Below are 14,572 nucleotides of genomic sequence, written 5' to 3' on the forward strand. Positions count from 1 at the left end.
TTAAAACAAAGTTACATTTTAATTATAAGTTTTCCGATAATTTTTTTAGCATAACGAAAAATAGTCGAAGAACATGTTCCATAAGTGTCCGCTTCTCAATCCGTCAAGGCGTTAATGATTAAAAAAAAATAGTATGCGTATCGTGTGCGTTTGACATTTTACAAGAGAAATCGTTTTTCTTCATTAATCTTGATCAAGAACCGATAAAAAAAGTAAGTAATTAGCAATTCCATAAATCTAAATAGCTCTTTGTCAGTCGTCGAACTGGACAAAAATATAGAGCAAATGCAAGAATTGTATTATTTCTTTCAGATACTGGATTATTCATTTTACAGATGATATATCAATTGGTTTCTTGAAATTTTAATATATTTTTTACTTTTTACTTACTTTACAAAATTTCCAATTATTACAAAGAAATATTATACTAAAATATAATGAATAAAATAACGTTTAAATCGATTTTAAGTTTGCAGAGTATCGATCGATTTTATTGACAATATCATTTTTGTACAATAATAAAAAAATACTTCAGAATATTGTGTTGATTTTTAATTCATTTGAGCATATTTTTTAAAAGTAAATACTCTGAAATGTAAGGCATTCCATTATTAACATTTTTTCATTTAATGATCTGATTTGCTTTTTATTTTATTCATACATGCTTAAAATTAAAGTCGTACTTTTTAAATATTTTCTTTTTGATTTTACTTATTACTTTTTTTTAATAAAAAATACTAACATTTACTTTAACTCCTCAGGGAATCGACCCCGGGACCTCCAGCTAGGTAGCCAAATACACTATCCTTACACTTAAGAGGCAAACACAATTACACTTACACAAAATATTTATTACATGCGTTATTAGTCTGTCCGAAGACCAACATGTACATTATTTGGGTATCACTTTCTTTTCAAATAAAATTCATCGAGAACATCAATATCACGATATGGTATTTCTATCTAAATTTGCAAAAAGCTACGTGAAAATTTAAAAAAAACATGTCGTCCCGATATCCAACACGGGTGTCGATTTATCCCGACAATAGCCGAAGATTACCGAAGGTTTCTAACGGCTTACACGCCCCGAGCTTTATATTCTACGCTCGCAAAGTGAATTGCATTTTGAGGTGAAACCAACTGCTTTGTGTTGCTCTGGATTCACTCCTAACCTAACCTTTGTGTCCTAAAAAGGATCTATCGTGTTATCCCTTATACGTATCACAAAGATGGTTTCGGGAGATGAAAAATACAGCTTTTTATAGCTATTTAAACGTGTTTTAATAACATTGAACATATATTTGAATTAAATCAAGATAATTTCGAGATCTCGGTATTTTCAATATACGGACCTATTTATAAAGTGTAGGATTTATTTTCATTAAACATTAACCAGTGTTTTCAAAGTCTTTATCAGTATTGCCTTTATTATTTTTATCTTGGTATATTTACCAAGATTTCAAATCATCAATATATTAAAATACAAGAAAATTAAGGAAACTTAATATGACACATCTCTCACTCCTTTCAAGAACGTCATAAATCAAAAAACTTGGTTTTTCCGAAGAACGTTTTTAAAGTTTAAAAATATAATAAAATGTATTAAAAATAAATACCAAGCCACTTATTGAACTTTTTACTGTGCAACAGATCTTTTTAGGTAAAACCTGGAGGTTTTGTCTTCATTTGAAAATTATTTAGCTTATTAAAAAACAAATTAAACAATACCTTTTCTTAAAAATGCAAAAATAACACTTTCTCCCCTGTAGCGATTAAATATAAAGTAAAAAATATGCCGCTTTTGCTGGGATAAAGTACATATTTTGGGCATAGATCTTGTTATTTATAAATAATATATTTTTTATTATTTAAAAATATTCCTCGTGTGCCATTTAAAGTTCAGTAATTAACAAACTAACTAACTAATCACTACGCCGCTTCCCGCAGGGGTAGGTAGAGAGAATAGAACGCCACACTACTCTGTCTTTGCAAACATTCTTCTCCTCTTCCACGTTCATGCATCTCCTCCTACATACCCGCCGATTACTTCGACAGTTCAAATAAAGTTTAGTAAGTGGTGGCGTTTGTACCAAAATATAAACAATTCACTCATCCGCAATTGTCGGTTATCCAAATCATTTTAAACGTGAATGAACCCAGTTAACCTGCCGGGGTGGGGTTACTCCAAATCTCGGGCTGTATCGGATATTGTGGTAAGAGGGCCGGAAGGAGGGGGGTGGGGAGGGGTAGGGGGTGGAAGGGGAGAGGGGAAAGCTTTATGCCTTTGTAAGGGGTGACAGAAATAATATCAATTAGCGGGAGGGTTGACACACCCCACTAAACCCAATCATTCCCGAATTCAGAGGTGATCAAACTAAAAATGAACCAATACTAAATAATTTAAAAGAGAAAAGTAGATTAAAAATGGAGCAACATTATCAAAATAATGTTGTTTTTTGACATCTCAACAAAGATGAAGAAGAAGGAAGTCTGGGTAAAACAGGGCCAATGATCTATTATAGGCTGGTCAAGTGATCATTTTTCACACATGTAACATTCACTATTCTACCCATGATTGGCATTTTAAGTGTGTCCAAATACTTGTTCACTAATTTTTGTTTTCTACGCTTAGGACTTATTTGTACATTTTTTGACATCTCAACTTAGATGAATAAAAATGCGGCATTAAGAAAAATAAGTATGGGTATTTACGTTTTAACCAGCCTATGACATGTTATACGACCTGTAAATACTCAGACTTAATATTCTTTTAAATCTATGTTAAGATATATAAAAATGTAAAAATAACTCTTGATTGCAGAAAACCCATGTTTGTGAACAAGTATTTGGACACACTCAATTCTGAGTTTTCATACATTTTTACCAGTCTTTGACAGGTCGTTAGCCATGAAAATATCCAAACTCTTATATAATAACAATAAACCTATATTAACAATATGACAATGACTAAAGTCTGCCCCTATTGTCTATGTTCCCACTGATAATAAATAAAAATTTAAAATTAAATAAAAATTAACAAAATAAACAAGAAACACCTACACACTAGAATACTCAGACTCCCATCTTCATTCAAATGACAAAAAAAAACAATAGATGTTTTATCTCAAGTTGAGACACCTATAATATTGGCATCTCATCCGTAGGGTGAATTATCCCGTGTCAGGTAATAAATGAGAACTAATCACAACTCAAAAGAGGATGTGAGGAGAATGTGAGAGTAACCCAACAGCGCCTCATATTGGAAGTCCCGAAGAGAAGAAGGTGGACATTGTTAGGACATGTCCTTAGAATGCCACCTGAGAGTATTAACCCCTCATGTCTCTTCTTCCGACCCCTAGGATTCCGGCGCCCCGGAAGGCCGCTGATGACCATTCACCGACTATACTCAGCGGAACTTCGAGATGCCGGACTCATCTGGCAGGAATCCAAAGAGATGGCGCATGATAGAGTGAGTGACTTGGAGAATTCTCGTGTCTGCCATATGCTCCACCTAGGGAGCGAACATGGATATAACAGAAGAAGAAGAATAAGAATAAATATACTAGGAATAATCTTACATGCATTCGTTTACATCAAAAAGTCACTGCTTAGTCAAAACTCTTGTATTGATCCTTTGTGTGGATAATTACACATCCAAGTTGATAGGGCCAATGTTGTGATTCAGAAATGCAGCGTTAGGGTTTACGACCCCCAGATTATTCACCCCTCGAGAGTCTTCTCCCTCCTCCTACCCTTACCAAGAGGGATTCTGTGTACAGAGCCTCTTTCGAACTAGTGATGTTAATGAAACAAGATAATCAAAGGCTTACTAGTTAATCGGTAATTAGCCTAATCAGTTGTTAAGCGACCTTAACTTTACTTAACTATGATATTCTGTCTCAGTTTATCCTCGGATGAATTGGAGGCAGTTGAAACTTGTCTGTCACGTAGAAATTTTATTGAGATTATCGTCTCGTCGATTCGATTGTCGATATCAAATTGTATTACTAGTAAAGTTAAAGTGAATGGAATGAGAGTTTTAAATTATTCCGAGTATCTAAATTGTTACGAAAATTTGTAGAAAGTTAATATTTTCTATATTAATAATATTTAAAGCATTTACTTTGTGGTTAGGTTTTCATTTTTACTTTTATATTTTTTTACAAAAATGTTAGTAATATTAGTATTTAACCACTTACTGAGATTTTTTTATCTACCGGTTTTGAGACGTACCCGTATCTTCGTCAGGACAATCCCTACCACTGGATGCAAACAATACTACCCTTCACTACCATAGCACTATTTACACACTTAAAACTTAACTTAACCAAGCTGGGTTTGTCCAATAAAAGTTATTTTATATTGATATTTCAAAACAGTTGAAGAAGACGAAAAGAATAAAAATACCGGGAAGAATCTTATATATGTACAATTCACCCAAGTAAAACATTCTCAATTTGACCATAGATGGTGCCAAAAACTAGCATGTGAATAATGTGTAAATTGAATGAAGTATAATAAATACGACTTCCGAAATTTCAAAAGTATGGTTGTCAATAAAAGATAGAATTGTGAATATTACACGTGTATAAAGTGATCACTTTAGCAAGTCTATGACAGGTCGAAACCCCTGTAAATCATAAACCCTGTAAATACCTAGACTTTCATATTCATCCTCATGTTTATTGAAATATCAATATTTATGTTTTTTATACTTTATACTTTTCTTGTCGAAATTTTAATAATTTCGTTTAAGTGTGAATACAATAACATGTTTTTGCAGCTATCAAGAAACATGCTGTCCACCAAGAGCAATGTTTAGCATTGTGTTTATTGTCATTACATTAAAAATGGCAGCGCATTGCAGTAATAAAACTCTTTCTCTCTTTTTTTTTACTTGTCATAAAAACAGAAAAGGTGTTTAAAAACACGTATGCATTTAAAAGCAACGTCGTTCAAAGCAATCGGAGAATAACTTTAGGAGATTTAAAGTTTTGAACAAAAGAACATTTTTCATTTTATTTTTATAGATTGTTTTTTATCGAAATTTTTTGAAATCTGAATATTTTTATGAAATGAAAATGAAAATGAATATTTTCATACTACGCATGAAATAATATATGACATATTTGTAAATATTGTAATTTCAAGGAATATTTTCATTCATGACTTTAATGTTCGTTAAATTCTTCTTATAATCTTTCTAAGAATCATACGAATTCCATGAACACCATAAAATGATAAAAACAAAAATTATGGTTTAATTTCCATAATATATATATGTTCATGTTTATACACAATAAATCCAATGTCATAACGATTATTATTATGCGAGTATAAAATAACTTCCAAAACCTCCAACTGAGAATAATAAGAAACAGAAGTTGTTAAAAGCTTAAAGATAAAATGGAACGGAAAAGAAAAATGTTTGAGAATCGGAGTTTGAGTCGACTAATAAAATATTTTTATTTGCCGATAGCAATGTTCAAATGTGTACAGCAAGAGAAAAAATACATGTTTTAATAAATAATCAAATAAATGCTTCCAGATAAAAATGTCACAGCTTCTAAAACAATAGCACTATCGCGGCGATAATGAAATTCGGGAAAATAAATGTCATTATTATAATACTTTATGAAAGCGTGTTGGCATAATTTTCATCTCGAATTCAGATAAATATATACTTATCGTATATTTTTATCTAGCTTATAATAATATAATGTTACATGTTGCCTCTATTCGTTTATATGAAAAAAAAAAAATACTTGTAATTACAACCTATTCACATAATATTTAAGAGTTTTATTGGCTTGTGAATGATGACTTTTTTTGTAAAAAAATACTAATACTACTACTGTTACCATCACGCCATTTTCGAGTAGAGGTAGGCAAAGTGGATGAAACGCCATACTCGTCTGTCCTGACATACATACCTAGCTTCCTTTACATCCATACATACATACATGTGCTCCTGTTAAGAAGACTAGCCAAATCCAGATCCTGTAAATGCGTAGTACTCCATAAATCCTTAATGTAAAATGAAAATTCGTTTTTGTTGAAACTTTTTTAAGATTTGCACATTCATACAATGTAAAATTAAAATATCAAAGTATGTAGAATAAGACCACATTTGAAAGTAGTCAAATACAAGTGGTATATCAAAAATTATCACATAAAACTTTTTTTTTTTCATTTAAATTATCATGTTATTTCACGAAGTTAGTGCCAAATCAACAGACAAATTGTGGAATTTAATAATATTTTTTTATATATATATATATATTTTTATAAGTCCGAGTTCAGTCGTTTTTTCACTTACGACCTTTTCCGCATACAATGTCGTGCAATGTAGTGTATAGTTTTACTATTCACCTGCCAATAAAAACTGTAGTATTCTAAACTAGTTAAGTGTAATGAAATAATCATAGATGAAGAAGAATATGGAATTTTGGGCATTTACGGGGCTTACGACCTTTTATTCTTCATCTATGTTGTGATCTCAAAAAATAATATGAAATAACTCCTATAATTAAAGATAATCCAGATTTGTGAACAAGTAATTAGACACACTCAAAATGCTGTTCATGAAATAAAACATGTGGTGTTAATGTTGTTAATGAAATAAAACAAAGGAAATAAGTGGTATTATACAATCGTATTTTTTTATAATTAAAATGTAACATTGTTTTAAAATCACTATAAATATTTTATTATGACTTCATTATAATGTCTACCAGTTTCGAAGCTAACCGCGACATTGTAATTAAATTATAATTAAATATTCATAGTGATTTTAAAACAAAGTTACATTTTAATTATAAAATGGAAAATCACAAAGTTAATGCTTCAAATTAAATGTATTTTTTTATCAAAATAATGCCATATATTTAATTTCAAAAAATAATGCCATATATCGTTATTGCTATGCCGACATGACAGTTCAGACCTCATCATAGCGTCATAATGATGCATTCTCACTAGCAAAAACATGTTATTATTTTTTTTAACATGATTTTAGTTTAAACGTTATCGCGTGCACGGTAATGAGATTGCAAGAGGTCTCATAAGTGAAAAATATCCTTATCGTTGATAAGCGTGATTTACCCGCCGCGGGCTTATTGATTTTTACCGCCTCCTCCTCCGTCCCCCGAGCGGTCCCCCAGCGGTGCCACCCCCGGGGGGGCCCCCACCCCCACCCCCACCACCAGCCCCTCTGCTCCCCCCCCGCCCCGCCATACGAACACAGCGGTAATGTATGTAGGCAACACGTAAGTGCTGGTACCCCTGCTCCGTGAGGCGGTTCAAGAACGCAAAATAGGAAGAACGGTCCCGTTGCAATGCGGACCTTATAATAAAAATATTATTAAGTATTTCACTAGACATCTATGGTGAGATGACAAAAGTTTTTTTTAGCAGAAACTCTTTCATTGGTATGTGAGGTCCGAATCCTGGATTATAATCGCATACATGAGAAACGATGGAAAATATCGTTTTCATTTTATTCTTTTAGCTTATAATTTGACCAGTTAATTTATTTACAACGTTTTGAGTATGTCCAAATATTTGTTCACAAATTTGGATTATCTCCAATTATAGGAGTTATTTCACAATTCACAATAGGGATGAGGAAAGCTTTTCTTTAGCAAAGTCCGAATCCTAGATAGTATTCACATACATGAGAAACGATAGAAAACAAGATTTTAAATTTATTTTAGCTTATAATTTGACCACTTAATTTATTAACAATATTTTTGGGACAAACTTTTGCCCAACTGCCTTACCATTTCAATGAAAATATATTATTCAATACTCATCAAATTGGGAATCGAACCTGAGACCTAATAGAATAGTTCGAATAGTCTTACTTACCTAACCACGAGACTTATGAAAAGCCTTTTTTATTCAATAAAATATTTTTTAAATACAAAATTATATAATTATATAAGTATCCAAATATTTATTAAAAAATGCATGGTCCTCTAAGGAGATAATTATTATATATCAAGGTTATGTTGTTATCCTAACCTAGAGGACGATGTAACTTAACATAGAAATATGCTAATCTTGGTATCGACAGGGCGTACGACCTCTCATCGGCTAGTTTAAGTGATCACTTTTTACGCTGCTTAAAAATAACCATTCTATCTATAATTGATATCGACATTATTTTATTCAAGTAAAGTACATAACAAGTGACAACGCTCAGTAAAATTATTCTTCTATTTTTAGATACCAATAATATCTTGATGTGAACCAATATAAATTTTTTAAAGTATTTATTAAGTATTTGAATCTCCCCCCAGGGGTGCGCGGTGTTCCCCCAGTTCCCCTCCGCGCCCCTCTCCCCCTCCCAAATTTCCCCACAGTTCCACCCTTTCCTAAACCCGGTTCGTCTGTTTCTTTCCATCCACACACACTTCCCCTCTGGTCCCGCGAAACCCGAAAAACCTTTAAAATGGCATTTCATTCGCGACATTTCATCGAAAGTGGCAGAACACGAGAACGAAACGAAACGGCAATGGGCTTAAATGAACGATATTTCTTTTATATGTTAGAGTGCTTATTTTGACGGTGTGGGGAAGGGATGTAGCGAGCCTGGGACGTCGAAATTTTAAGCGGAAAATTGCGAAATTATATATGATAATCTCGGCTACGATGAAATATTTATGAGTATTTAATCTAATAATGTTATCTCTATGCTAATGTATAAGATGAAGAAGATTTTCGTTTTATTTATCCTTTTTGTGTTCTTTTATTTTGTCAAAGGATTCTAACACGAGGAAGACGTTTCTATTATACAATCTGTTTAAATATTTATTTTCCGAGCTCTCTTAGTCATAATAGTGCGACATTTTGTTTATATCACAGTATTACAATAATTTATAATATTTTCAATTACAATAAAAACAAATGGATCTCACATATTACGTTTTAAGTCACACTTAAAGGTTTCGTATTAAAATAATGCTTTATTGACGTTTCAAAATAAAACTGGGTTTTTTTTTCGGTGTAAATTATTCGATTTTGCTGGAAAAATGTGTTTTTACAGGTAAATGTACTCAACAGAGTATGTAATTCAAAAGAATGATAAAAAAGAGTTTTTATTTCACTTCTCGTATTAAAAATAAAATTATACCCCGTTATCGGTAATTAAAAAAAAAACAGTAACCCGCAAAGCTTCTACTTATAGTGGCTTGTCTGTAAGTAGAATAGTAAGGATAAGGAAGGAACATTTGAAAAATACATCATCAACACCCAGATCAATTCAAAATAAATCTTTCTTGAAATTATTTTACAATTGGTGGGAATCGAACCATCGATGCTAGTTTCGCAGTCGAACGTCCACCCAACTCCCTCAAGGTGCCTGTCATTGATTTTTAGTGTAATTTATATAATATATACATGAAAATAATATTGTTATTTTCTTTATTGTATTTTCTTTATCAGAATCGATAAAGCGGTACGATATCAATATTGAGTCTCTCTGTTTTTATGAAATATTACTTGAAATCTGTGTGTTGTATGAAATTAAATTAGAAACAAATAAAATAGCTCTCGAGAAAATTTCGTTTGATTAATCTGATTCGCAAACATTAAACTAATTACTCAAACCGGTTTCTGAATATTTTCCAAAGAGCGATATCAATTCCGAGGAATCTCGCTTCGTTACTTTGCTGAACTTAGTTGCGATATTATTTGCCAAATACATTCGTAAATTAATTAAGCATTCAAAATGTAATATCTTCATAAATAATATTATCACAATATAGCCTCTGCGGTAACGAGATAAAATACTTTCTTTACATATAATGGAGGTGCTTTGAAGGCGTATGAATTGAACACATACAAATGAATATTTATTCAGCCCTCCCCCTAGCCTTCTCACCCACCCTGTACGCCCACCCCACCGCACAGTTCTCATTTGAACTTTATTGTACTATAAATACGACAAATGTTCGCAAACAAACTATTTCGCTACACAAAAGGGTAATAATTTACAGATACACACGAGAACATTTATTTCCATAATAATCCTACATCAGTCTTCCGTGAGTGGAGACCTTTATGATGGGACATAAGCTTTCTTCAAATATGGGGAAGATTTCATCTCGTAAGAAGGATATCTTCACTCCAAACCCGAGACAAACTGACGTTAGGTGACGTAACGCAATAATTTTACCAGCGTTATGGAAACTACCCGAACTCAGTAGAAGAATACAACTTCTATACGATCTCACTGCTTGCAAAAAAGAGGGGTTTTCTCTTTGTCAGTAATTGACTGGCGTCCATACGTAGAAGGTATGAATAATGAGTTTCGCGTTATTATAATTAAAAAATGTTATAACATCTCAACATATATTAAGATGAATGTGGAAGTATTAGTATTTACAGAGCTTATGGCCTGTCACAGGTTGGTTAAATGATCACTTAACACATGTGCAATATTCACCGTTCAACCCATGATTGACAACCACACTACTAAAATTTTTGGAACTTTCCACCTCCGTAGTGTGATGGTCAGCACGCTCAGCTACCGTTTTGGAGGGCCCGGGCTCGATTTCCAGGGGGAGTTAGATCACATTAATATTTATTCAATATTACCCTGGGCTGGTACCTGAAGCGGAGGGCTGATCACCTTTCCCTTATATTTTAACGATCAAGATAACACTCTGTTTATATGATACAGTGCCCTATACCTATACCATTGGGGTGCGGATAAGGGTCCGAAGAAGATATATTGATCAATGTCATGACACAGTTCATATGAGTTCATAACAGCCATCTACAATATATGGTATCGAGAAAGCTTTTATTTAGTAGAGAGCTTTTTATTTTTATGCTAGATCCGCTCCCGGATTATTTTAACATGAGAAACACCTGAAAACACGATTTTCGTTTTTTATGTAGCTTATAATTTGACTAGTTATATAAATAAGCATTGTTTATCATAGATTTTACGATATTGGAAATAGATGTTAACGTTTTGGGACGTTTTCTTGAAAATCTTTATTTTTGGAATAATTTAATTTTGTCTTCGAATAAAATGAGTTCTGCCTTATTTGAATTAAAGAAAACATTATGAAGAAAACGTTTTTCCATTACGGCAACTTGGAGGAATGCCTCTGAAAACATTTATTCCATAAAAGCAATCTTTTCTTGTTTATTCAATATTAAGCTTACAATAATATTCAACTTTTGTAAAAGGGGAATAGAAATATGTACAAGGAATGGGGGGAGAAGATACTGGATGCATCAACAAACATGGGATCTTAAATTCGTAATAATGATATTAATTTATAAAGTGTTTCTTTTCTTCTTTTTCTTGGTGTAGGCATTTTTAAACCCCCTTTTGTAAGAGTTTTGAAGAAAAATTAGTCTATTTATTGATTTGGCGTTTAAAAAATTAGTCTCTCTAGCAAATGATTTGCTCTGATTGCAGTCGAGTTATTTTATATTTTGGTAAAAGCGTGTAAATAATATTACAATAATAGACTCTAGATACTAGTGACGCATTTATAAATTGACGGGCAACATCACCTCGCAGATTATTGCAAATACTCCAAATTAATGGATTTCGTAATTTGTGAATATAATTTTTTTTTAAATTAATAAATATTTGTACATTTGTTTAATAAAGAATTGTAGGTTGAAAAAATAAAAGTGGTTAAAAACAGTGTTTAAGTTTGTTTCTTAGAGACTTAGAGACGTTTCGTGTTGGCCATATGCTCCATCTAGGGAGCGAACATGCAAAAATAAGAAGTTATATTTTATCAAGTTCATTAATATATCCCAAAAAGTATCAGCAAAAAACCTTCAAGAAGGTGTTTTATATTTTATTCCGCGACTATGTTGTAAGTTGGACCCTACGATGTGCATACATGTAAAGAGAATGCCTTGTCAAATATATAGTTTTGAAATATTGTAATAAAATTTAAATTATGACAATTTCTTGAGTAATATTTGAACCGCGACAGTTCCTCTTCCTGACCTTTTTTCTTTTATTAATGAGTTCCCCTTCATCTTGTACTATGTTTGATTAGACACCCGGTGTCTAGAGGGGTGAGGAGAAAATATTTCAATTTCTTGTGTAGATAGAGCAAGAAAAGTAAGATTGATGTAGTTTCACGCTGGTTTTCCATATGAAGAATAACATTTTTCTAAAATTATGTATAATTCAAAGGCTTCCCAGAGAGAAATGAATTCGGTCCATAATAAAATGCTTTCTTTGATGATATTTTTTTAGGAATTCCAATGAAATACTGAATTCCTTTCAAGGGTATAAGTACACAGTCGTTTTGTTATGAATCAGTTATATATGTATAAGGAATTCGCTAATATTTAGCTATGGTATTTATTTCCCCACTTTTCTACTTTCTTTTCATTCTATATTTTTCAAAGGATTTTTTTTCACAACTAAATAGTACAGTAAATGGAAAATGAACGTATTGTATTATAAAACTTATTCTGTTTTAAAAAGGTATTTTGCATTTTTTTTTTAATGAAGCATAAATAATACATCTTCATTTATTTTTTAAGATATAAAATGAATTTTACTAACCCGTCTAAAATAAGAATACTTCAAAAATCTGTAAAATTATCGCTCGCTACAAAATCTAAGACTAATCGGATCTAATCATTGTAAAAACATATGTTGCGACTTGCTTTTGTGGAAGAAGCTAATCATATGTGTATTTTACATAATAGTCTCGATACAAGGTGAGGGGTACTAAGACGCATGGAAGGCAAAGGGTAAGGATTGCGTCTTCATTCTTCAATTTGTCCATCACCAAGCCATTATTTTTAAAACAGAGACGATAAATTCAATCTTGTTTTCTAAATATATGTAATACTTATTGTAACGTCATTGCCATCAGAATATATGATATCAATATTCTAAAATACCCTTTTGTTTACATAAAAGTATTTTAATGATATTTGATTGAAATATATAAGGTTAGTGCTTCAAATATGTATTAGTTATAATTTAATTTACTTTTTTCACGTTTTAAAAACGTTTATTGTAGGTTGATTTTACATGTTAGTTCAATTAATTTCTCAAAAGTTTAACATTATCAATGTAACAGGTATATAAGATAAATATTTAAGTAAAAATATTGTTAAATATGCCTGTAAGTGTATAATTACAAGACGATTTGAATTATGTGATCATTAAAATAAAATTCTTTTTATATTAGAATAATTACACTGACACTTTTTCGAGTTTACCTGCATTTTACCCACTTTAGAATATCCTCAAATTTGAACATTGTGTAAAATATATATGACATGAAATTAATTATTAAAGAAAACACTTCGTTTTTTACCACTTGAGTTTTATTATAGACTACATGTTTCAGAAGTTAAACTTCCATCATTCAGGTCTGTATAATAACATTATGATGAATGATGGAAGTTTAACTTCTGAAACATGTAGTCTATAATAAAACTCAAGTGGTAAAAAGCGAAGTGTTTTCTTTAATCATTGTAACATGTCTTACCACAAAGTTAATGCCGAAACAATAAATAAAATATGAAATTAATTTATAAATTACGAGCAAAGTTTTTTTTCTAAATATGGAGTGTCTCAGATTGTTTTTCTTTTTTGATACTTCAAAATAAAATAGCATAATCAGTTCAAATTCGTTTAAATTACTTTTAAATGAAAGAGCCGGTTTTGAATTTTCATTTATCAAAAATGACCGTTTGTAAGTGCGCAACATCCACTTCTTTACACTCTTTATATTTAGCCTGGCACTAAAATTTTCAATCTCTATTAAAAAAAAGAAAAATTTTAATAGTATTTTTATATTATTTATTGATTCGGCATGAACTTTGTGGAATGACATGTTAATTTTTTTTTCAAATAAATTATTTGTATAATATCATTTAATGAGTTTGATTTCATTACACACTAGTTTCGAAAACTAACAGACGATTTCATCTGCAGGTTTTACTTTTTACCTGTAGATGAAAACGTTTGTTTTGAAAAACTAGTCATATGTGATGAAATAAAACTCATTAAGTAGTATTTTTAAATAACAGGATTTTAACAAAACATGTGTGTCGGTTTTCGATAATTTTTCAAATGTTTTTTTTTTCCTTTTGAAGTTTAAATAGCACATTACTCACTATAACTCATACGGAAACGTAATGTGGTAATGTATCAATATTCGTTTGAAATGTGATCGATTGCATTGCTGCCTTCGGGGTCGTAATGTGGGGGTGAAGGGAAGGGGTGGAATGAGAGAAGTTATCAAACTCGGCGGAAACTTTACTGTAATAATTCAATTGGATGAAGTTTTGTGATTTAATTTAAATACTTAGTACCAAACATTAAAATTATTTAGCTTACTCCTTCAACTCAGTTCGTTCTATATAGAGACTCTGAAATAATATTTTTCCCCATTATTGTATGAACTTTGAGAAGAAAAGTCATTATATCAATATTGACCTTATTAAATTAAATTTTTAAATATGTTAACTTTAAGATGTACTTTTTAGGTCATTTGAAACAATTGATTTGTTAAATTTTCTACCATTTTATAATAAAAAAAGAGCTTTTCATATATCG

Source organism: Brachycentrus maculatus, unplaced genomic scaffold, assembly GCF_059751285.1.
Source record: "Brachycentrus maculatus isolate JH-2025_06_01 unplaced genomic scaffold, ASM5975128v1 h1tg000388l, whole genome shotgun sequence".
Lineage (NCBI taxonomy): Eukaryota > Metazoa > Arthropoda > Insecta > Trichoptera > Brachycentridae > Brachycentrus > Brachycentrus maculatus.